The sequence below is a fragment of the Nomia melanderi genome, unplaced genomic scaffold, assembly GCF_051020985.1.
Source record: "Nomia melanderi isolate GNS246 unplaced genomic scaffold, iyNomMela1 scaffold0047, whole genome shotgun sequence".
In the NCBI taxonomy this organism is placed as follows: domain Eukaryota; kingdom Metazoa; phylum Arthropoda; class Insecta; order Hymenoptera; family Halictidae; genus Nomia; species Nomia melanderi.
The window spans coordinates 419977-443308 of record NW_027475162.1 but is presented as its reverse complement, the minus strand read 5'-3'; positions in this window follow the sequence as shown (position 1 = coordinate 443308).

Sequence of the window (23332 nt, the reverse complement as noted above, 5' to 3'; positions counted from 1 at the left end):
CACCGACACATGGGGCCGGACACTCAGGGTCGGGAAAAATTCAATATATATCTGGGGATATCTCGGGTGCTGTTACAGATAGCGCACTAAACCAAGGTGAATTATCTGCAGGCGGCCCTGGCGCATGAATCTGTGCAGCGGGATCGACCGCGGACCACCATGGGCCGAGAAAACTACCGTCTCATGGGGCCGGACATTCAGGGTCAGGGGAAAATCCAATATATATCTGGTGATATCTCGGGTGCAATTAGATATAGCATAATAAACCAAGGTGCATTGTCTGCACGAGGCCCTGGCGCATAAATCTGTGCAGCGAGAACGACCTCGGACCACCAGGGGCCGAGAGAATCACCGTCTCATGGGGCCGGACTGTCAGGGTCAGGGAAAAATCCAATATGTATATATGGTGATATCTCGGGTGCTATTAGAGATAGCATAATAAACCAAGGTGCCTTGACTGCACGAGGCCCTGGCGCATGAATCTGTGCAGCGGGAACGACCTCGGACCACCAGGGGCCGAGAAAACCACCGACACATGGGGCCGGACACTCAGGGTCAGGGGAAAATCCAATATGTATCTGGTGATGTCTCGTGTGCTATTAGAGATAGCGCAATAAACCAAAGTGAATTATCTGCAGGAGGACCTGGCGCATGCATCTGTGCAGCGGGAACGACCTCGGACCACCAGGGGGCCGAGAAAACCACAGTCTCATGGGGCCGGACACTCAGGGTCAGGGTAAAATCCAATATATATCTGGTGATATCACGAGTGCTATTAGAGATAGCGCAATAAACCAAAGTGACTTATCTGCAGGAGGCCTTGGCGCATGCATCTGTGCAGCGGGAACGAGCTCGGACCACCAGGGGGCCGAGAAAACCACCGTCTCATGGGGCCGGACACTAAGGGTCAGGGAAAAATCCAATATATATCTGGTGATATCTCGGCTGCTATTACAGATAGCGCAATAATTCAAAGTGCATTGTCTGTAGGAGGCCCTGGTGCATGAATTTGTGCAGCGGGAACGACCTCGGAGCACCAGGGGCCGAGAAAACCACCGTCTCATGGGGTCGGACACTCAGGGTCAGGGATAAATCCAATATATATCTGGTGATATCTCGGGGGCTATTACAGATAGCGCAATAAATCAAAGGGCATTGTCTGTAGGAGGCCCTGTCGCATGAATCTGTGCAGCGGGATCGACCTCGGAATACCAGGGGCCGTGAAAACCACCGATACATGGGGCCGGACACTCAGGGTCGGGCAAAAATTCAATATATATCTGGTGATATCTCGGGTGCCCTTACAGACAGCGCACTAAACCAAAGTGAATTATCTGCAGGCGGCCCTGGCGCATGAATCTGTGCAGCGGGATCGACCTCGGACCACCAGGGGCCGAGAAAACTACCGTCTCATGGGGCCGGACATTCAGGGTCAGGGGAAAATCCAATATATATCTGGTGATATCTCGGGTGCTATTAGATATAGCATAATAAACCAAGGTGCATTGTCTGCACGAGGCCTTGGCGCATGAATCTGTGCAGCGGGAACGACCTCGGACCACCAGGGTCCGTGAAAACTACCGTCTCATGGGGCCGGACACTCAGGGTCAGGGAAAAATCCAATATACATCTGGTGATATCACGGGTACTATTAGAGGTAGCGCAATGAACCAAAGTGAATTATCTGCAGGAGGCCCTGTCGCATGAATCTGTGCAGCGGGTACGATCTCGGACCACCAGGGGCCGAGAAAACCACCGTCTCATGGGGCAGGACACTCAGGGTCAGGGGAAAATCCAATATATATCTATTGATATCTCGGGTGCTATTACAGATAGCTCAATAAATCAAACTGCATTTTCTGTAGGAGGCCCTGGCGCATGAATCTGTGCAGCGGGATCGACCTCGGACCACCAGGGGCCGAGAAAACCACCGACACATGGGGCCGGACACTCAGGGTCGGGAAAAATTCAATATATATCTGGGGATATCTCGGGTGCTGTTACAGATAGCGCACTAAACCAAAGTGAATTATCTGCAGGCGGACCTGGCGCATGAATCTGTGCAGCGGGATCGACCGCGGACCACCATGGGCCGAGAAAACTACCGTCTCATGGGGCCGGACATTCAGGGTCAGGGGAAAATTCAATATATATCTGGTGATATCTCGGGTGCAATTAGATATAGCATAATAAACCAAGGTGCATTGTCTGCACGAGGCCTTGGCGCATGAATCTGTGCAGCGGGAACGACCTCGGACCACCAGGGGCCGAGAAAACCACCGTCTCATGGAGTCGGACACTCAGGGTCAGGGAAAAATCCAATATATATCTGGGGATATCTCGGGTGCTGTTACAGATAGCGCACTAAACCAAAGTGAATTATCTGCAGGCGGCCCTGGCGCATAAATCTGTGCAGCGAGAACGACCTCGGACCACCAGGGGCCGAGAGAATCACCGTCTCATGGGGCCGGACTGTCAGGGTCAGGGAAAAATCCAATATGTATATATGGTGATATCTCGGGTGCTATTAGAGATAGCACAATAAACCAAGGTGCCTTGACTGCACGAGGCCCTGGCGCATGAATCTGTGCAGCGGGAACGACCTCGGACCACCAGGGGCCGAGAAAACCACCGACACATGGGGCCGGACACTCAGGGTCAGGGGAAAATCCAATATGTATCTGGTGATGTCTCGGGTGCTATTAGAGATAGCGCAATAAACCAAAGTGAATTATCTGCAGGAGGACCTGGCGCATGCATCTGTGCAGCGGGAACGACCTCGGACCACCAGGGGCCGAGAAGACCACCGTCTCATGGGGCCGGACACTCAGGGTCAGGGAAAAATCAAATATATATCTGGTGATATCTCGGGTGCTATTAGAGATAGCGCAATAAATCAAAGTGAATTATCTGCAGGAGGCCTTGGCGCATGCATCTGTGTAGCGGGACCGACCTCGGACCACCAGGGGCCGAGAAGACCACCGTCTCATGGGGCCGGACACTCAGGGTCAGGGAAAAATCCAATATATATCTGGTGATATCTCGGGTGCTATTACAGATAGCGCAATAAATCAAAGTGCATTGCCCGAAGGAGCCCCTTGCGCATGAATCTGTGCAGCAGGAACGACATCGGACCACCAGGGGCCGAGAAAATTACCGATATTCGGAGTCCGTCACAAAAGGTCATGTAAAAATCCAGCATATATCTTGTGATATCTCGGTTGCTATTACAGATAACGCAATAAACCAATGTGAATTATATGCAGGAGGCCCTGGCGCATGAATCGGTGCAGCGGGAACGACCTCGGACCACCAAGGGCCGAGAAAGCCACCGTCTCATGGGGCCGGATACTCAGGGTCAGGAAAAAATCCAATATATATCGGGTGATATCTCGGGTGCTATTAGAGATAGCGCGATAAATCAAAGTGAATTATCTGCAGAAGGCCCTGGCGCATGCATCTGTGCAGCGGGAACGACCTCGGACCACCAGGGGCCGAGACAACCACCGTCTCATGGGGCCGGACACTCAGGGTCAGGGGAAAATCCAATATATATCTATTGATATCTCGGGTGCTATTACAGATAGCGCAATAAATCGAACTGCATTTTCTGTAGGAGGCCCTTGCACATGAATCTGTGCAGCGGGAACGACCTCGGACCACCAGGGGCCGAGAAAACCACCGTCTCATGGGGCCGGACACTCAGGGTCTGGGGAAAATCCAATATATATGTGGTGATATCTCGGGTGCTATTAGAGATAGCGGAATAAACCAAAGTGAATTGTCTGCAGGAGACACTGGCGCATGAATCTGTGCAGTGGGAACGACCTCGGACCACCAGGGGCCGAGACAACCACCGTCTCATGGGACCGGACACTCAGGGTCAGGGAAAAATCCAATATATATCTGGTGATATCTCGGGAGCTATTACAAATAGCGCAATAAATCAAATTACATTGTCTCTAGGAGGCCCTGGTGCATGAATCTGGGCAGCGGGAACGACCTCGGACCACCAGGGGCCGAGAAAACCACCGTCTCATGGGGCCGGACACTCAGGGTCAGGGGAAAATCCAATATATATCTATTGATATCTCGGGTGCTATTACAGATAGCGCAATAAATCGAACTGCATTTTCTGTAGGAGGCCCTGGCACATGAATCTGTGCAGCGGGATCGACCTCGGACCAGCAGGGGCCGAGAAAACCACCGTCTCATGGGGTCGGACACTCAGGGTCAGGGAAAAATCCAATATATATCTGGTGATATCTCGGGTGCTATTACAGATAGCGCAATAAATCAAAGGGCATTGTCTGTAGGAGGCCCTGGCACATGAATCTGTGCAGCGGGATCGACCTCGGACCACCAGGGGCCGAGAAAACCACCGACACATGGGGCCGGACAATCAGGGTCAGGGGAAAATCCAATATATATCTGGTGATATCACGGGTGCTATTACAGATAGCGCAATAAATCAAAGTGCATTGTCTGCAGCAGGCCCTAGCGCATGAATCTGTGCAGCGGGAACGACCTCGGACCACCAGGGGCCGAGAAAACTACCGTCTCATGGGGCTGGACACTCAGGGTCAGGGAAAAATCCAATATATATCTGGTGATATCTCGGGTGCGATTAGAGATAGTATAATAAACCAAAGTGCATTGTCTGCAGGAGGCCCTGGCGCATGAATCTGTGCAGCGGGATCGACCTCGGACCACCAGGGGCCGAGAAAATCACCGTCTCATGGGGCCGAACTGTCAGGTTCAGGGAAAAATCCAATATATATCTGGTGATATCTCGGGTGCTATTACAGATAGCGCAATAAATAAAAGTGCATTGTCTGTAGGAGGCCCTGGCGCATGAATCTGTGCAGCGGGATCGACCTCGGACCACCAGGGGCCGAGAAAACTACCGTCTCATGGGGCCGGACACTCAGGGTCAGGGAAAAATCCAATATATATCTGGTGATATCTCGGGTGCTATTAGAGATAGCGCAATAAACCAAAGTGAATTGTCTGCAGGAGGCCCTGTCGCATGAATCTGTGCAGCGGGAACGATCTCGGACCACCAGGGGCCGAGAAAACTACCGTCTCATGGGGCCGGACGGTCAGGGTCAGGGGAAATCCAATATATATCTAGTGATATCTCGGGTGCTATTACAGATAGCGCAATAAATCAAACTGCATTTTCTGTAGGAGGCCCTGGCGCATGAATCTGTGCAGCGGGATCGACCTCGGACCACCAGGGGCCGAGAAAACCACCGAAACATGGGGCCAGACAATCAGGGTCAGGGGAAAATCCAATATATATCTGGTGATATCTCGGGTGCGATTAGAGATAGCATAATAAACCAAAGTGCATTGTCTGCAGGAGGCCCTGGCGCATGAATCTGTGCAGCGGGATCGACCTCGGACCACCAGGGGCCGAGAAAACCACCGACACATGGGGCCGGACAATCAGGGTCAGGGGAAAATCCAATATATATCTGGTGATATCTCGGGTGCTATTACAGATAGCGCAATAAATCAAAGTGCATTGTCTGTAGGAGGCCCTGGCGCATGAATCTGTGCAGCGGGATCGACCTGGGACCACCAGGGGCCGAGAAAACTACCGTCTCATGGGGCCGGACACTCAGAGTCAGTGAAAAATCCAATATATATCTGGTGATATCTCGGGTGCTATTAGAGATAGCGCTATAAACCAAAGTGAATTATCTGCAGGAGGCCCTGTCGCAGGAATCTGTGCAGCGGGAACGATCTCGGACCACCAGGGGCCGAGAAAACCACCGTCTCATGGGGCCGGACACTCAGGGTCAGGGGAAAATCCAATATATATCTATAGATATCTCGGGTGCTATTACAGATAGCGCAATAAATCAAAGTGCATTGTCTGTAGGAGGCCCTGGCGCATGAATCTGTGCAGCGGGATCGACCTCGGACCACCAGGGGCCGAGAAAACTACCGTCTCATGGGGCCGGACACTCAGAGTCAGTGAAAAATCCAATATATATCTGGTGATATCTCGGGTGCTATTAGAGATAGCGCTATAAACCAAAGTGAATTATCTGCAGGAGGCCCTGTCGCAGGAATCTGTGCAGCGGGAACGATCTCGGACCACCAGGGGCCGAGAAAACCAACGTCTCATGGGGCCGGACACTCAGGGTCAGGGGAAAATCCAATATATATCTATAGATATCTCGGGTGCTATTACAGATAGCGCAATAAATCAAACTGCATTTTCTGTAGGAGGCCCTGGCGCATGAATCTGTGCAGCGGGATCGACCTCGGACCACCAGGGGCCGAGAAAACTACAGTCTCATGGGGCCGGACTGTCAGGGTCAGGGGAAATCCAATATATATCTAGTGATATCTCGGGTGCTATTACAGATAGCGCAATAAATCAAACTGCATTTTCTGTAGGAGGCCCTGGCGCATGAATGTGTGCAGCGGGATCGACCTCGGACCACCAGGGGCCGAGAAAACCACCGACACATGGGGCCGGACAATCAGGGTCAGGGGAAAATCCAATATATATCTGGTGATATCTCGGGTGCTATTACAGATAGCGCAATGAATCAAAGTGAATTGTCTGTAGGAGGCCCTGGCGCATGAATCTGTGCAGCGGGATCGACCTCGGACCACCAGGGGCCGAGAAAACTACCGTCTCATGGGGCCGGACACTCAGGGTCAGGGGAAATCCCATATATATCTAGTGATATCTCGGGTGCTATTACAGATAGCGCAATAAATCAAACTGCATTGTCTGCAGGAGGCCCTGGCGCATGAATCTGTGCAGCGGGATCGACCTCGGACCACCAGGGGGCCGAGAAAACCACCGTCTCATGGGGCCGGACACTCAGGGTCGGGCAAAAATCCAATATATATCTGGTGATATCTCGGCTGCTATTAGAGATAGCGCAATAAACCAAAGTGAATTATCTGCAGGAGGACCTGGCGCATGCATCTGTGCAGCGGGAACGACCTCGGACCACCAGGGGGCCGAGAAAACCACAGTCTCATGGGGCCGGACACTAAGGGTCAGGGAAAAATCCAATATATATCTGGTGATATCTCGGCTGCTATTACAGATAGCGCAATAATTCAAAGTGCATTGTCTGTAGGAGGCCCTGGTGCATGAATTTGTGCAGCGGGAACGACCTCGGAGCACCAGGGGCCGAGAAAACCACCGTCTCATGGGGCCGGACACTCAGGGTCAGGGGAAAATCCAATATATATCTGGTGATATCACGGGTGCTATTAGAGATGGCGCAATAAGCCAAAGTGAATTATCTGCAGGAGGCCTTGGCGCATGCATCTGTGCAGCGGGAACGACCTCGGACCACAAGGGGGCCGAGAAAACCACCGTCTCATGGGGCCCGACACTCAGGGTCAGGGGAAAATCCAATATATATCTGGTGATATCTCGGGTGGTATTAGACATAGCGCAATAAACCAAAGTGTATTATCTGCAGGAGGCCCTGGCGCATGAATCTGTGTAGCGGGACCGACCTCGGACCACCAGGGGCCGAGAAGACCACCGTCTCATGGGACCGGACACTCACGGTCATGGAAAAATCCAATATATATCTGGTGATATCACGGGTGCTATTACAGATAGCGCAATAAATCAAAGTGCATTGTCTGCAGCAGGCCCTAGCGCATGAATCTGTGCAGCGGGAACGACCTCGGACCACCAGGGGTCGAGAAAACTACCGTCTCATGGGGCCGGACACTCAGGGTCAGGGAAAAATCCAATATATATCTGGTGATATCTCGGGTGCGATTAGAGATAGCATAGTAAACCAAAGTGCATTGTCTGCAGGAGGCCCTGGCGCATGAATCTGTGCAGCGGGATCGACCTCGGACCACCAGGGGCCGAGAAAATCACCGTCTCATGGGGCCGAACTGTCAGGTTCAGGGAAAAATCCAATATATATCTGGTGATATCTCGGCTGCTATTACAGATAGCGCAATAATTCAAAGTGCATTGTCTGTAGGAGGCCCTGGTGCATGAATTTGTGCAGCGGGAACGACCTCGGAGCACCAGGGGCCGAGAAAACCACCGTCTCATGGGGCCGGACACTCAGGGTCAGGGGAAAATCCAATATATATCTGGTGATATCACGGGTGCTATTAGAGATGGCGCAATAAGCCAAAGTGAATTATCTGCAGGAGGCCTTGGCGCATGCATCTGTGCAGCGGGAACGACCTCGGACCACAAGGGGGCCGAGAAAACCACCGTCTCATGGGGCCGGACACTCAGGGTCAGGGGAAAATCCAATATATATCTGGTGATATCTCGGGTGGTATTAGACATAGCGCAATAAACCAAAGTGTATTATCTGCAGGAGGCCCTGGCGCATGAATCTGTGTAGCGGGACCGACCTCGGACCACCAGGGGCCGAGAAGACCACCGTCTCATGGGACCGGACACTCACGGTCATGGAAAAATCCAATATATATCTGGTGATATCTCGGGTGCTATTACAGATAGCGCAATAAATCAAAGTGCATTGTCTGCAGCAGGCCCTAGCGCATGAATCTGTGCAGCGGGAACGACCTCGGACCACCAGGGGCCGAGAAAACTTCCGTCTCATGGGGCCGGACACTCAGGGTCAGGGAAAAATCCAATATATATCTGGTGATATCTCGGGTGCGATTAGAGATAGCATAATAAACCAAAGTGCATTGTCTGCAGGAGGCCCTGGCGCATGAATCTGTGCAGCGGGATCGACCTCGGACCACCAGGGGCCGAGAAAATCACCGTCTCATGGGGCCGAACTGTCAGGTTCAGGGAAAAATCCAATATATATCTGGTGATATCTCGGCTGCTATTACAGATAGCGCAATAATTCAAAGTGCATTGTCTGTAGGAGGCCCTGGTGCATGAATTTGTGCAGCGGGAACGACCTCGGAGCACCAGGGGCAGAGAAAACCACCGTCTCATGGGGCCGGACACTCAGGGTCAGGGGAAAATCCAATATATATCTGGTGATATCACGGGTGCTATTAGAGATGGCGCAATAAACCAAAGTGAATTATCTGCAGGAGGCCTTGGCGCATGCATCTGTGCAGCGGGAACGACCTCGGACCACAAGGGGGCCGAGAAAACCACCGTCTCATGGGGCCGGACACTCAGGGTCAGGGGAAAATCCAATATATATCTGGTGATATCTCGGGTGGTATTAGACATAGCGCAATAAACCAAAGTGTATTATCTGCAGGAGGCCCTGGCGCATGAATCTGTGTAGCGGGACCGACCTCGGACCACCAGGGGCCGAGAAGACCACCGTCTCATGGGACCGGACACTCACGGTCATGGAAAAATCCAATATATATCTGGTGATATCTCGGGTGCTATTACAGATAGCGCAATAAATCAAAGTGCATTGTCTGCAGCAGGCCCTAGCGCATGAATCTGTGCAGCGGGAACGACCTCGGACCACCAGGGGCCGAGAAAACTACCGTCTCATGGGGCCGGACACTCAGGGTCAGGGAAAAATCCAATATATATCTGGTGATATCTCGGGTGCGATTAGAGATAGCATAATAAACCAAAGTGCATTGTCTGCAGGAGGCCCTGGCGCATGAATCTGTGCAGCGGGATCGACCTCGGACCACCAGGGGCCGAGAAAATCACCGTCTCATGGGGCCGAACTGTCAGGTTCAGGGAAAAATCCAATATATATCTGGTGATATCTCGGGTGCTATTACAGATAGCGCAATAAATCAAAGTGCATTGTCTGTAGGAGGCCCTGGCGCATGAATCTGTGCAGCGGGATCGACCTCGGACCACCAGGGGCCGAGAAAACCACCGAAACATGGGGCCAGACAATCAGGGTCAGGGGAAAATCCAATATATATCTGGTGATATCTCGGGTGCGATTAGAGATAGCATAATAAACCAAAGTGCATTGTGTGCAGGAGGCCCTGGCGCATGAATCTGTGCAGCGGGATCGACCTCGGACCACCAGGGGCCGAGAAAATCACCGTCTCATGGGGCCGAACTGTCAGGGTCAGGGAAAAATCCAATATATATCTGGTGATATCTCGGGTGCTATTACAGATAGCGCAATAAATCAAAGTGCATTGTCTGTAGGAGGCCCTGGCGCATGAATCTGTGCAGCGGGATCGACCTCGGACCACCAGGGGCCGAGAAAACTACCGTCTCATGGGGCCGGACACTCAGAGTCAGTGAAAAATCCAATATATATCTGGTGATATCTCGGGTGCTATTAGAGATAGCGCTATAAACCAAAGTGAATTATCTGCAGGAGGCCCTGTCGCAGGAATCTGTGCAGCGGGAACGATCTCGGACCACCAGGGGCCGAGAAAACCACCGTCTCATGGGGCCGGACACTCAGGGTCAGGGGAAAATCCAATATATATCTATAGATATCTCGGGTGCTATTACAGATAGCGCAATAAATCAAACTGCATTTTCTGTAGGAGGCCCTGGCGCATGAATCTGTGCAGCGGGATCGACGTCGGACCACCAGGGGCCGAGAAAACCACCGACACATGGGGCCGGACACTCAGGGTCGGGGAAAAATTCAATATATATCTGGGGATATCTCGGGTGCTGTTACAGATAGCGCTCTAAACCAAAGTGAATTATCTGCAGTTAGGCCCTGGCGCATAAATCTGTGCAGCGAGAACGACCTCGGACCACCAGGGGCCGAGAAAACCACCGTCTCGTGGGGTCGGACACTCAGGGTCAGGGAAAAATCCAATATATATCTAGTGATATCTCGGGTGCTATTACAGATAGCGCAATAAATCAAAGGGCATTGTCTGTATGAGGCCCTGTCGCATGAATCTGTGCAGCGGGATCGACCTCGGAATACCAGGGGCCGTGAAAACCACCGATACATGGGGCCGGACACTCAGGGTCGGGCAAAAATTCAATATATATCTGGTGATATCTCGGGTGCCCTTACAGACAGCGCACTAAACCAAAGTGAATTATCTGCAGGCGGCCCTGGCGCATAAATCTGTGCAGCGAGAACGACCTCGGACCACCAGGGGCCGAGAGAATCACCGTCTCATGGAGTCGGACACTCAGGGTCAGGGAAAAATCCAATATATATCTGGGGATATCTCGGGTGCTGTTACAGATAGCGCACTAAACCAAAGTGAATTATCTGCAGGCGGCCCTGGCGCATAAATCTGTGCAGCGAGAACGACCTCGGACCACCAGGGGCCGAGAGAATCACCGTCTCATGGGGCCGGACTGTCAGGGTCAGGGAAAAATCCAATATGTATATATGGTGATATCTCGGGTGCTATTAGAGATAGCATAATAAACCAAGGTGCCTTGACTGCACGAGGCCCTGGCGCATGAATCTGTGCAGCGGGAACGACCTCGGACCACCAGGGGCCGAGAAAACCACCGACACATGGGGCCGGACACTCAGGGTCAGGGAAAAATCCAATATATATCTGGTGATATCTCGGCTGCTATTACAGATAGCGCAATAAACCAAAGTGAATTATCTGCAGGAGGACCTGGCGCATGCATCTGTGCAGCGGGAACGACCTCGGACCACAAGGGGACCGAGAAAACCACCGTCTCATGGGGCCGGACACTCAGGGTCAGGGGAAAATCCAATATATATCTGGTGATATCTCGGGTGGTATTAGACATAGCGCAATAAACCAAAGTGTATTATCTGCAGGAGGCCCTGGCTCATGAATCTGTGTAGCGGGACCGACCTCGGACCACCAGGGGCCGAGAAGACCACCGTCTCATGGGACCGGACACTCACGGTCATGGAAAAATCCAATATATATCTGGTGATATCTCGGGTGCTATTACAAATAGCGCAACAAATCAAAGTGCATTGTCTATAGGAGGCCCTGGCGCATGAATCTGTGCAGCGGGAACGACCTCGGACCACCAGGGGCCGAGAAAACCACCGTCTCATGGGGCCGGACACTCAGGGTCTGGGGAAAATCCAATATATATGTGGTGATATCTCGGGTGCTATTAGAGATAGCGGAATAAACCAAAGTAAATTGTCTGCAGGAGACACTGGCGCATGAATCTGTGCAGTGGGAACGACCTCGGACCACCAGGGGCCGAGAGAATCACCGTCTCATGGAGTCGGACACTCAGGGTCAGGGAAAAATCCAATATATATCTGGGGATATCTCGGGTGCTGTTACAGATAGCGCACTAAACCAAAGTGAATTATCTGCAGGCGGCCCTGGCGCATAAATCTGTGCAGCGAGAACGACCTCGGACCACCAGGGGCCGAGAGAATCACCGTCTCATGGGGCCGGACTGTCAGGGTCAGGGAAAAATCCAATATGTATATATGGTGATATCTCGGGTGCTATTAGAGATAGCATAATAAACCAAGGTGCCTTGACTGCACGAGGCCCTGGCGCATGAATCTGTGCAGCGGGAACGACCTCGGACCACCAGGGGCCGAGAAAACCACCGACACATGGGGCCGGACACTCAGGGTCAGGGAAAAATCCAATATATATCTGGTGATATCTCGGCTGCTATTACAGATAGCGCAATAAACCAAAGTGAATTATCTGCAGGAGGACCTGGCGCATGCATCTGTGCAGCGGGAACGACCTCGGACCACAAGGGGACCGAGAAAACCACCGTCTCATGGGGCCGGACACTCAGGGTCAGGGGAAAATCCAATATATATCTGGTGATATCTCGGGTGGTATTAGACATAGCGCAATAAACCAAAGTGTATTATCTGCAGGAGGCCCTGGCTCATGAATCTGTGTAGCGGGACCGACCTCGGACCACCAGGGGCCGAGAAGACCACCGTCTCATGGGACCGGACACTCACGGTCATGGAAAAATCCAATATATATCTGGTGATATCTCGGGTGCTATTACAAATAGCGCAACAAATCAAAGTGCATTGTCTATAGGAGGCCCTGGCGCATGAATCTGTGCAGCGGGAACGACCTCGGACCACCAGGGGCCGAGAAAACCACCGTCTCATGGGGCCGGACACTCAGGGTCTGGGGAAAATCCAATATATATGTGGTGATATCTCGGGTGCTATTAGAGATAGCGGAATAAACCAAAGTAAATTGTCTGCAGGAGACACTGGCGCATGAATCTGTGCAGTGGGAACGACCTCGGACCACCAGGGGCCGAGAGAATCACCGTCTCATGGAGTCGGACACTCAGGGTCAGGGAAAAATCCAATATATATCTGGGGATATCTCGGGTGCTGTTACAGATAGCGCACTAAACCAAAGTGAATTATCTGCAGGCGGCCCTGGCGCATAAATCTGTGCAGCGAGAACGACCTCGGACCACCAGGGGCCGAGAGAATCACCGTCTCATGGGGCCGGACTGTCAGGGTCAGGGAAAAATCCAATATGTATATATGGTGATATCTCGGGTGCTATTAGAGATAGCATAATAAACCAAGGTGCCTTGACTGCACGAGGCCCTGGCGCATGAATCTGTGCAGCGGGAACGACCTCGGACCACCAGGGGCCGAGAAAACCACCGACACATGGGGCCGGACACTCAGGGTCAGGGAAAAATCCAATATATATCTGGTGATATCTCGGCTGCTATTACAGATAGCGCAATAAACCAAAGTGAATTATCTGCAGGAGGACCTGGCGCATGCATCTGTGCAGCGGGAACGACCTCGGACCACAAGGGGACCGAGAAAACCACCGTCTCATGGGGCCGGACACTCAGGGTCAGGGGAAAATCCAATATATATCTGGTGATATCTCGGGTGGTATTAGACATAGCGCAATAAACCAAAGTGTATTATCTGCAGGAGGCCCTGGCTCATGAATCTGTGTAGCGGGACCGACCTCGGACCACCAGGGGCCGAGAAGACCACCGTCTCATGGGACCGGACACTCACGGTCATGGAAAAATCCAATATATATCTGGTGATATCTCGGGTGCTATTACAAATAGCGCAACAAATCAAAGTGCATTGTCTATAGGAGGCCCTGGCGCATGAATCTGTGCAGCGGGAACGACCTCGGACCACCAGGGGCCGAGAAAACCACCGTCTCATGGGGCCGGACACTCAGGGTCTGGGGAAAATCCAATATATATGTGGTGATATCTCGGGTGCTATTAGAGATAGCGGAATAAACCAAAGTAAATTGTCTGCAGGAGACACTGGCGCATGAATCTGTGCAGTGGGAACGACCTCGGACCACCAGGGGCCGAGAGAATCACCGTCTCATGGAGTCGGACACTCAGGGTCAGGGAAAAATCCAATATATATCTGGGGATATCTCGGGTGCTGTTACAGATAGCGCACTAAACCAAAGTGAATTATCTGCAGGCGGCCCTGGCGCATAAATCTGTGCAGCGAGAACGACCTCGGACCACCAGGGGCCGAGAGAATCACCGTCTCATGGGGCCGGACTGTCAGGGTCAGGGAAAAATCCAATATGTATATATGGTGATATCTCGGGTGCTATTAGAGATAGCATAATAAACCAAGGTGCCTTGACTGCACGAGGCCCTGGCGCATGAATCTGTGCAGCGGGAACGACCTCGGACCACCAGGGGCCGAGAAAACCACCGACACATGGGGCCGGACACTCAGGGTCAGGGAAAAATCCAATATATATCTGGTGATATCTCGGCTGCTATTACAGATAGCGCAATAAACCAAAGTGAATTATCTGCAGGAGGACCTGGCGCATGCATCTGTGCAGCGGGAACGACCTCGGACCACAAGGGGACCGAGAAAACCACCGTCTCATGGGGCCGGACACTCAGGGTCAGGGGAAAATCCAATATATATCTGGTGATATCTCGGGTGGTATTAGACATAGCGCAATAAACCAAAGTGTATTATCTGCAGGAGGCCCTGGCTCATGAATCTGTGTAGCGGGACCGACCTCGGACCACCAGGGGCCGAGAAGACCACCGTCTCATGGGACCGGACACTCACGGTCATGGAAAAATCCAATATATATCTGGTGATATCTCGGGTGCTATTAGAGATAGCGCAATAAATCAAAGTGCATTGTCCGTAGGAGGCCCTTGCGCATGAATCTGTGCAGCGGGAACGACCTCGGATCACCAGGTCCGAGAAAACCACCGTCTCATGGGTCCGGACACTCAGGGTCATGTAAAAATCCAGGATGTATGTGCTGATATCTCGGGTGCTATTAGAGATAGCGGAATAAACCAAAGTAAATTGTCTGCAGGAGCCACTGGCGCATGAATCTGTGCAGCAGGAACGACATCGGACAACCAGGGGCCGAGAAAATGAAAGATTTTCGGAATCCGTCACCAAAGGTCATGTAAAAATCCAGCATATATCTGGTGATATCTCGGGTGCTATTACAGATAGCGCAATAAACCAAAGTGAATTATCTGCAGGAGGCCCTGGCGCATGAATCTGTGCAGCGGGAACGACCTCGGGCCACCAGGGGCCGAGAAAACCACCGTCTGATGGGGCCGGTCACTCAGGGTCAGGGGAAAATCCAATATATATCTGGTGATATCTCGGGTGCTATTAGAGATAGCGCAATAAACCAAAGGGAATTATCTGCAGGGGGCACTTGCTCATGAATCTGTGCAGCAGGAACGACCTCTGACCACCAGGGGCCGAGAAGACCACCGTCTCATGGGGACGGACACTCAGGGTCAGGGGAAAATCCAATATATATCTGGAGATATCTCGGGTGCTATTAGAGATAGCGCAATAAATCAAAGTGCATTGTCCGTAGGAGGCCCTTGCGCATGAATCTGTGCAGAAGGAACGACATCGGACCACCAGGGGCCGAGAAAACTACAGATTTTCGGTATCCGTCACCCAAAGTCATGTAAAAATCCAGAATATATATGGTGCTTTCTCGGGTGCTATAACAGATAGCGCAATAAATCAAAGTGCATTGTCTGTAGGAGGTCCTGCCGCATGAATCTGTGCAGCGGGAACGACCTCGGACCACTAGGGGCCGAGAAAACCGCCGTCTCATGGGGCCGGACACTCCGGGTCAGGGAAAAATCCAATATATATCTGGTGATATCTCGGGTGCTATTAGAGATAGCGCAATAAACCAAAGTGAATTATCTGCAGGAGGCCCTGGCGCACGAATCTGTGCAGCGGGAACGACCTCGGGCCACCAGGGGCCGAGAAAACCACCGTCTGATGGGGCCGGTCACTCAGGGTCAGGGGAAAATCCAATATATATCTGGTGATATCTCGGGTGCTATTAGAGATAGCGCAATAAAACAAAGTGAATTATCTGCAGGAGGCCCTGGCGCATGAATCTGCGCAGCGGGAACGACCTCGGACCACCAGGGGCCGAGAAAACCACCGTCTCATGGGGCCGGACACTCAGGGTCAGGGGAAAATCCAATATATATTTGGTGATGTCTCGGGTGCTATTACAGATAGCGCAATAAATCAAAGTGAATTATCTGCAGGAGGCCCTGGCGCATGAATCTGGCCAGCGGGAACGACCTCGGACCACCAGGGGCCGAGAAAACCACCGTCTCATGGGGCCGGACACTCAGGGTCAGGGAAAAATCAAATATATATCTGGTGATATCTCGGGTGCTATTAGAGATAGCGCAATAAATCAAAGTGCATTGTCCGTAGGAGGCCCTTGCGTATGAATCTGTGCAGCGGGAACGACCTCGGACAACCAGGGGCCGAGAAAACCACCGTCTCATGGGGCCGGATACTCAGGGTCAGGGAAAAATCCAATGTATATCTGCTGATATCTCGGGCGTTATTAGACATAGCGCAATAAACCAAAGTGTATTATCTGCAGGAGGCCCTGGCCCATGAATCTGTGTAGCGGGACCGACCTCGGACCACCAGGGGCCGAGAAGACCACCGTCTCATGGGGACGGGCACTCAGGGTCAGGGGAAAATCCAATATATATCTGGTGATATCTCGGGTGCTATTAGAGATAGCGCAATAAATCAAAGTGCATTGTCCGTAGGAGGCCCTTGCGCATGAATCTGTGCAGAAGGAACGACATCGGACCACCAGGGGCCGAGAAAACTACAGATTTTCGGTACCCGTCACCCAAAGTCATGTAAAAATCCAGAATATATATGGTGCTTTCTCGGGTGCTATAACAGATAGCGCAATAAATCAAAGTGCATTGTCTGTAGGAGGCCCTGGCGCATGAATCTGGGCAGCGGGAACGACCTCGGACCACCAGGGGCCGAGAAAACCACCGTCTCATGGGGCTGGACACTCAGGGTCAGGGGAAAATCCAATATATATTTGGTGATGTCTCGGGTGCTATTACAGATGGCGCAATAAATCAAAGTGCATTGTCTGTAGGAGGCCCTGGCGCATGAATCTGGCCAGCAGGAACGACCTCGGACCACCAGGGGCCGCGAAAACCACCGTCTCATGGGGCCGGACACTCAGGGTCAGGGGAAAATCCAATATATATCTGGTGATATCTCGGGTGCTATTAGAGATAGCGCAATAAATCAAAGTGCATTGTCCGTAGGAGTCCCTTGCGCATGAATCTGTGCAGCAGGAACGACATCGGACAACCAGGGGCCGAGAAAATGAAAGATTTTCGGAATCCGTCACCAAAGGTCATGTAAAAATCCAGCATATATCTGGTGATATCTCGGGTGCTATTACAGATAGCGCAATAAACCAAAGTGAATTATCTGCAGGAGGCCCTGGCGCATGAATCTGTGCAGCGGGAACGACCTCGGGCCACCAGGGGTCGAGAAAACCACCGTCTGATGGGGCCGGTCACTCAGGGTCAGGGGAAAATCCAATATATATCTGGTGATATCTCGGGTGCTATTAGAGATAGCGCAATAAACCAAAGGGAATTATCTGCAGGGGGCACTTGCTCATGAATCTGTGCAGCAGGAACGACCTCTGACCACCAGGGGCCGAGAAGACCACCGTCTCATGGGGACGGACACTCAGGGTCAGGGGAAAATCCAATATATATCTGGAGATATCTAGGGTGCTATTAGAGATAGCGCAATAAATCAAAGTGCATTGTCCGTAGGAGGCCCTTGCGCATGAATCTGTGCAGAAGGAACGACATCGGACCACCAGGGGCCGAGAAAACTACAGATTTTCGGTATGCGTCACCCAAAGTCATGTAAAAATCCAGAATATATATGGTGCTTTCTCGGGTGCTATAACAGATAGCGCAATAAATCAAAGTGCATTGTCTGTAGGAGGTCCTGCCGTATGAATCTGTGCAGCAGGAACGACACCGGACCACCAGGAGTAGAGAAAATTACAGATTTTCGGTATCCACCACCCAAAGTCATGTAAAAATCCAGAATGTATATGGTGCTTTCTCGGGTGCTATTACAGATACCGCAATAAATCAAAGTGCATTGTCTGTAGGAGGCCCTGGCGCATGAATCTGGGCAGCGGGAACGATCTCGGACCACCAGGGGCCGAGAAAACGACCGTCTCATGGGCCCGGATACTCAGGGTCAGGGAAAAATCCAATATATATCTGGTGATATCTCGGGTGATATTACAGATAGCTCAATAAATCAAAGTGCATTGTCTGTAGGAGGCCCTGGCGCATGATTCTGGGCAGCGGGAACGACCTCGGACCACTAGGGGCCGAGAAGACCGCCGTCTCATGGGGCCGGACACTCCGGGTCAGGGAAAAATCCAATATATATCTGGTGATATCTCGGGTGCTATTAGAGATAGCGCAATAAACCAAAGTGAATTATCTGCAGGAGGCCCTGGCGCATGAATCTGTGCAGCGGGAACGACCTCGGGCCACCAGGGGCCGAGAAAACCACCGTCTAATGGGGCCGGTCACTCAGGGTCAGGGGAACATCCAATATATATCTGGTGATATCTCGGGTGCTATTAGAGATAGCGCAATAAACCAAAGGGAATTATCTGCAGGGGGCCCTGGCGCAGGAATCGGTGCAGCGGGAACGATCTCGGACCACCAGGGGCCGAGAAAACCACCGTCTCATGGGGTCGGACACTTAGGGTCAGGGGAAAATCCAATATATATCTGGTGATATCTCGGGTGCTATTAGAGATAGCGCAATAAATCAAAGTGCATTGTCCGTAGGAGGCCCTTGCTCATGAATCTGTGCAGCAGGAACGACCTCTGACCACCAGGGGCCGAGAAAACCACCGTCCCATGGGGCCGGACCCTCTGGGTCAGGGAAAATACAATATATATCTGGTGATAACTCGGGTGCTATTAGAGATAGCGCAATAAAACAAAGTGAATTATCTGCAGGAGGCCCTGGCGCATGAATCTGTGCAGCGGGAACGACCTCGGACCACCAGGGGCCGAGGTAAACCACCGTCTCATGGGGCCGGACACTCAGGGTCAGGGGAAAATCCAATATATATTTGGTGATGTCTCGGGTGCTATCACAGATAGCGCAATAAATCAAAGTGCATTGTCTGCAGGAGGCCCTGGCGCATGATTCTGGCCAGCGGGAACGACCGCGGACCACCAGGGGCCGAGAAAACCACCGTCTCATGGGGCCGGACACTCAGGGTCAGGGAAAAATCAAATATATATCTGGTGATATCTCGGGTGCTATTAGAGATAGCGCAATAAATCAAAGTGCATTGTCCGTAGGAGGCCCTTGCGCATGAATCTGTGCAGCGGGAACGACCTCGGACAACCAGGGGCCGAGAAAACCACCGTCTCATGGGGCCGGGTACTCAGGGTCAGGGAAAAATCCAATGTATATCTGGTGATATCTCGGGTGTTATTAGACATAGCGCAATAAACCAAATTGTATTATCTGCAGGAGGCCCTGGCGCATGAATCTGTGTAGCGGGTCCGACCTCGGACCACCAGGGGCCGAGAAGACCACCGTCTCATGGGGACGGACACTCATGGTCAGGGGAAAATCCAATATATATCTGGTGATATCTCGGGTGCTATTAGAGATAGCGCAATAAATCAAAGTGCATTGTCCGTAGGAGGCCCTTGCGCATGAATCTGTGCAGAAGGAACGACATCGGACCACCAGGGGCCGAGAAAACTACAGATTTTCGGTATCCGTCACCCAAAGTCATGTAAAAATCCAGAATATATATGGTGCTTTCTCGGGTGCTATAACAGATAGCGCAATAAATCAAAGTGCATTGTCTGTAGGAGGCCCTGGCGCATGAATCTGGGCAGCGGGAACGACCTCGGACCACCAGGGGCCGAGAAAACCACCGTCTCATGGGGCCGGACACTCAGGGTCAGGGGAAAATCCAATATATATTTGGTGATGTCTCGGGTGCTATTACAGATAGCGCAATAAATCAAAGTGCATTGTCTGTAGGAGGCCCTGGCGCATGCATCTGTGCAGCGGGAACGATCTCGGACCACCAGGGGGCCGAGAAAACCACCGTCACATGTGGCCGGACGCTCAGGGTCATGGAAAAATCAAATATATATGTGGTGATATCTCGGGTGCTATTAGAGATAGCGCAATAAATCAAAGTGCATTGTCCGTAGGAGTCCCTTGCGCATGAATCTGTGCAGCAGGAACGACATCGGACAACCAGGGGCCGAGAAAATTACAGATTTTCGGTATCCGTCACCAAATGTCATGTAAAAATCCAGCATTTATCTGGTGATATCTCGGGTTCTATTACAGATAGCGCAATAAATCAAAGTGCATTGTCCGTAGGAGGCCCTTGCGCATGAATCTGTGCAGCAGGAAAGACATCGGGCGACCAGCGGCCGAGAATATGAAAGATTTTCGGAATCCGTCACCAAAGGTCATGTAAAAATCCAGCATATATCTGGTGATATCTCGGGTGCTATTACAGATACCGCAATAAATCAAAGTGCATTGTCTGTAGGAGGCCCTGGCGCATGAATCTGGGCAGCGGGAACGATCTCGGACCACCAGGGGCCGAGAAAACGACCGTCTCATGGGCCCGGATACTCAGGGTCAGGGAAAAATCCAATATATATCTGGTGATATCGCGGGTGATATTACAGATAGCTCAATAAATCAAAGTGCATTGTCTGTAGGAGGCCCTGGCGCATGAATCTGTGCAGCGGGAACGACGTCGGCCCCCAGGGGCCGAGAAAACCACCGTCTCATGGGGCCGGACACTCAGGGTCAGGGGAAAATCGAATATATATCTGGTGATATCTCGGGTGCTATTAGAGATAGCGCAATAAACCAAAGTGAATTATCTGCAGGAGGCCCTAGCGCATGAATCTGTGCAGCGGGAACGATCTCGGACAACCAGCGGCCGAGAAAACCACCGTCTCATGGGGCCGGACACTCATGGTCAGGGAAAAATCCAATATATATCTGGTGATATCTCGGGTGCTATTAGAGATAGCGCAATAAATCAAAGTGCATTGTCTGTAGGAGGCCCTGGCGCATGAGTCTGGCCAGCGGGAACGACCTGGGACCACCAGGGGCCGAGAAAATCACTGTCTCATGGGGCCGGACTGTCAGGGTCAGGGGAAAATACAATATATATCTGGTGATAACTCGGGTGCTATTACAGATAGCGCAATAAATCAAAGTGCATTGTCTGTAGGAGGCCCTGGCGCATGAGTCTGGCCAGCGGGAACGACCTCGGACCACCAGGGGCCGAGAAAACCACCGTCTCATGGGGCCGGACACTCAGGGTCACAGAAAAATCCAATATATATCTGGTGATATCTCGGAAGCTATTAGAGATAGCGCACTAAATCAAAGTGCATTGTCCGTAGGAGGCCCTCGTGCATGAATCTGTGCAGCAGGAACGACATCGGACCACCAGGGGCCGAGAAAATTACAGATTTTCGGTATCGGTCACCCAATGTCATGTAAAAATCCAATATATATCTGGTGATATCTCGGGTTCTATTACAGATAGCGCGATAAATCAAAGTGCATTGTCTGCAGGAGGCCCTGGCGCATGAATCTGTGCAGCGGGAACGACCTCGGACCACCAGGTGCCGAGAAAACCACCGCCTTATTGGGCCGGACACTCAGGGTCAGGGAAAAATCCAATATATATCTGGTGATATCTCGGGTGCTATTAGAGATAGCGCAATAATACAAAGTGAATTATTTGCAGGAGGCCCAGGCGCATGAATCTGGGCAGCGGCAACGACCTCGGACTACCAGGGGCCGAGAAAACCACAGTCTCATGGGGCCGGACACTCAGGGTCAGGGAAAAATCCAATATATATCTGGTGATATCACGGGTGCTATTACAGATAGCGCAATAAATCAAAGTGCATTGTCTGCAGGAGGACCTGGCGCATGAATCTGTGCAGCGGCAACGACCTAGGACCACCAGGGGCCGAGAAAATTACAGATTTTCGGTATCCGTCACCCAATGCAATGTAAAAATCCAGCATATATCTGGTGATATCTCGGGATCTATTACAGATAGCGCGATAAATCAAAGTGCATTGTCTGCAGGAGGCCCTGGCGCATTAGTCTGTGCAGCAGGAACGACCTCGGACCACCAGGGGCCTAGAAAACCACAGTCTCATGGGGCCGGACACTCAGGGTCAGGGAAAAATCCAATATATATCTGGTGATATCACGGGTGCTATTACAGATAGCGCAATAAATCAAAGTGCAATGTCTGCAGGAGGCCCTGGCGCATGAATCTGTGCAGTGGGAACGACCTCGGACCACCAGGGACCGTGAAAACCACAGTCTCATGGGGCCGAACACTCAGGGTCAGGGGAAAATCCAATATACATCTGGTCATATCTTGGGTGCTATTAGAGATAGCGCAATAAACCAAAGTGAGTTTTCTGCAGGAGGCCCTGGCGCATGAATCTGTGCAGCGGGAACGACCTCGGACCACCAGGGGCCGAGAAAACCACCGTCTCATGGGGCCGGACACTCAGGGTCAGGGAAAAATCCAATATATATCTGGTGATATCTCGGGTGCTATTAGAGATAGCGCGATAAATCAAAGTGCATTGTCCGTAGGAGGCCCTTGCGCATGAATCTGTGCAGCAGGAACGACATCGGACCACCTGGGGCCGAGAAAATTACAGATTTCCAGTACCCGTCACCCAATGTCATGTAAAAATGCAATATATATCTGGCGATATCTCGGGTTCTATTACAGATAGCGCGATAAATCAAAGTGCATTGTCTGCAGGAAGCCCTGGCGCATGAATGCGTGCAGCGGGAACGACCTCGGACCACCAGGGGCCGAGAAAACCACCGTCTCATGGGGCCGGACACTCAGGGTCAGGGGAAAATCCAATATATATCTGGTGATATCTCGGGTGCTATTACAGATAGCGCGATAAATCATAGTGCATTGTCTGTAGGAGGCCCTGGCGCATTAGTCTGTGCAGCAGGAACGACCTCGGACCTCCAGGGGCCTAGAAAACCACAGTCTCATGGGGCCGGACACTCAGGGTCAGGGAAAA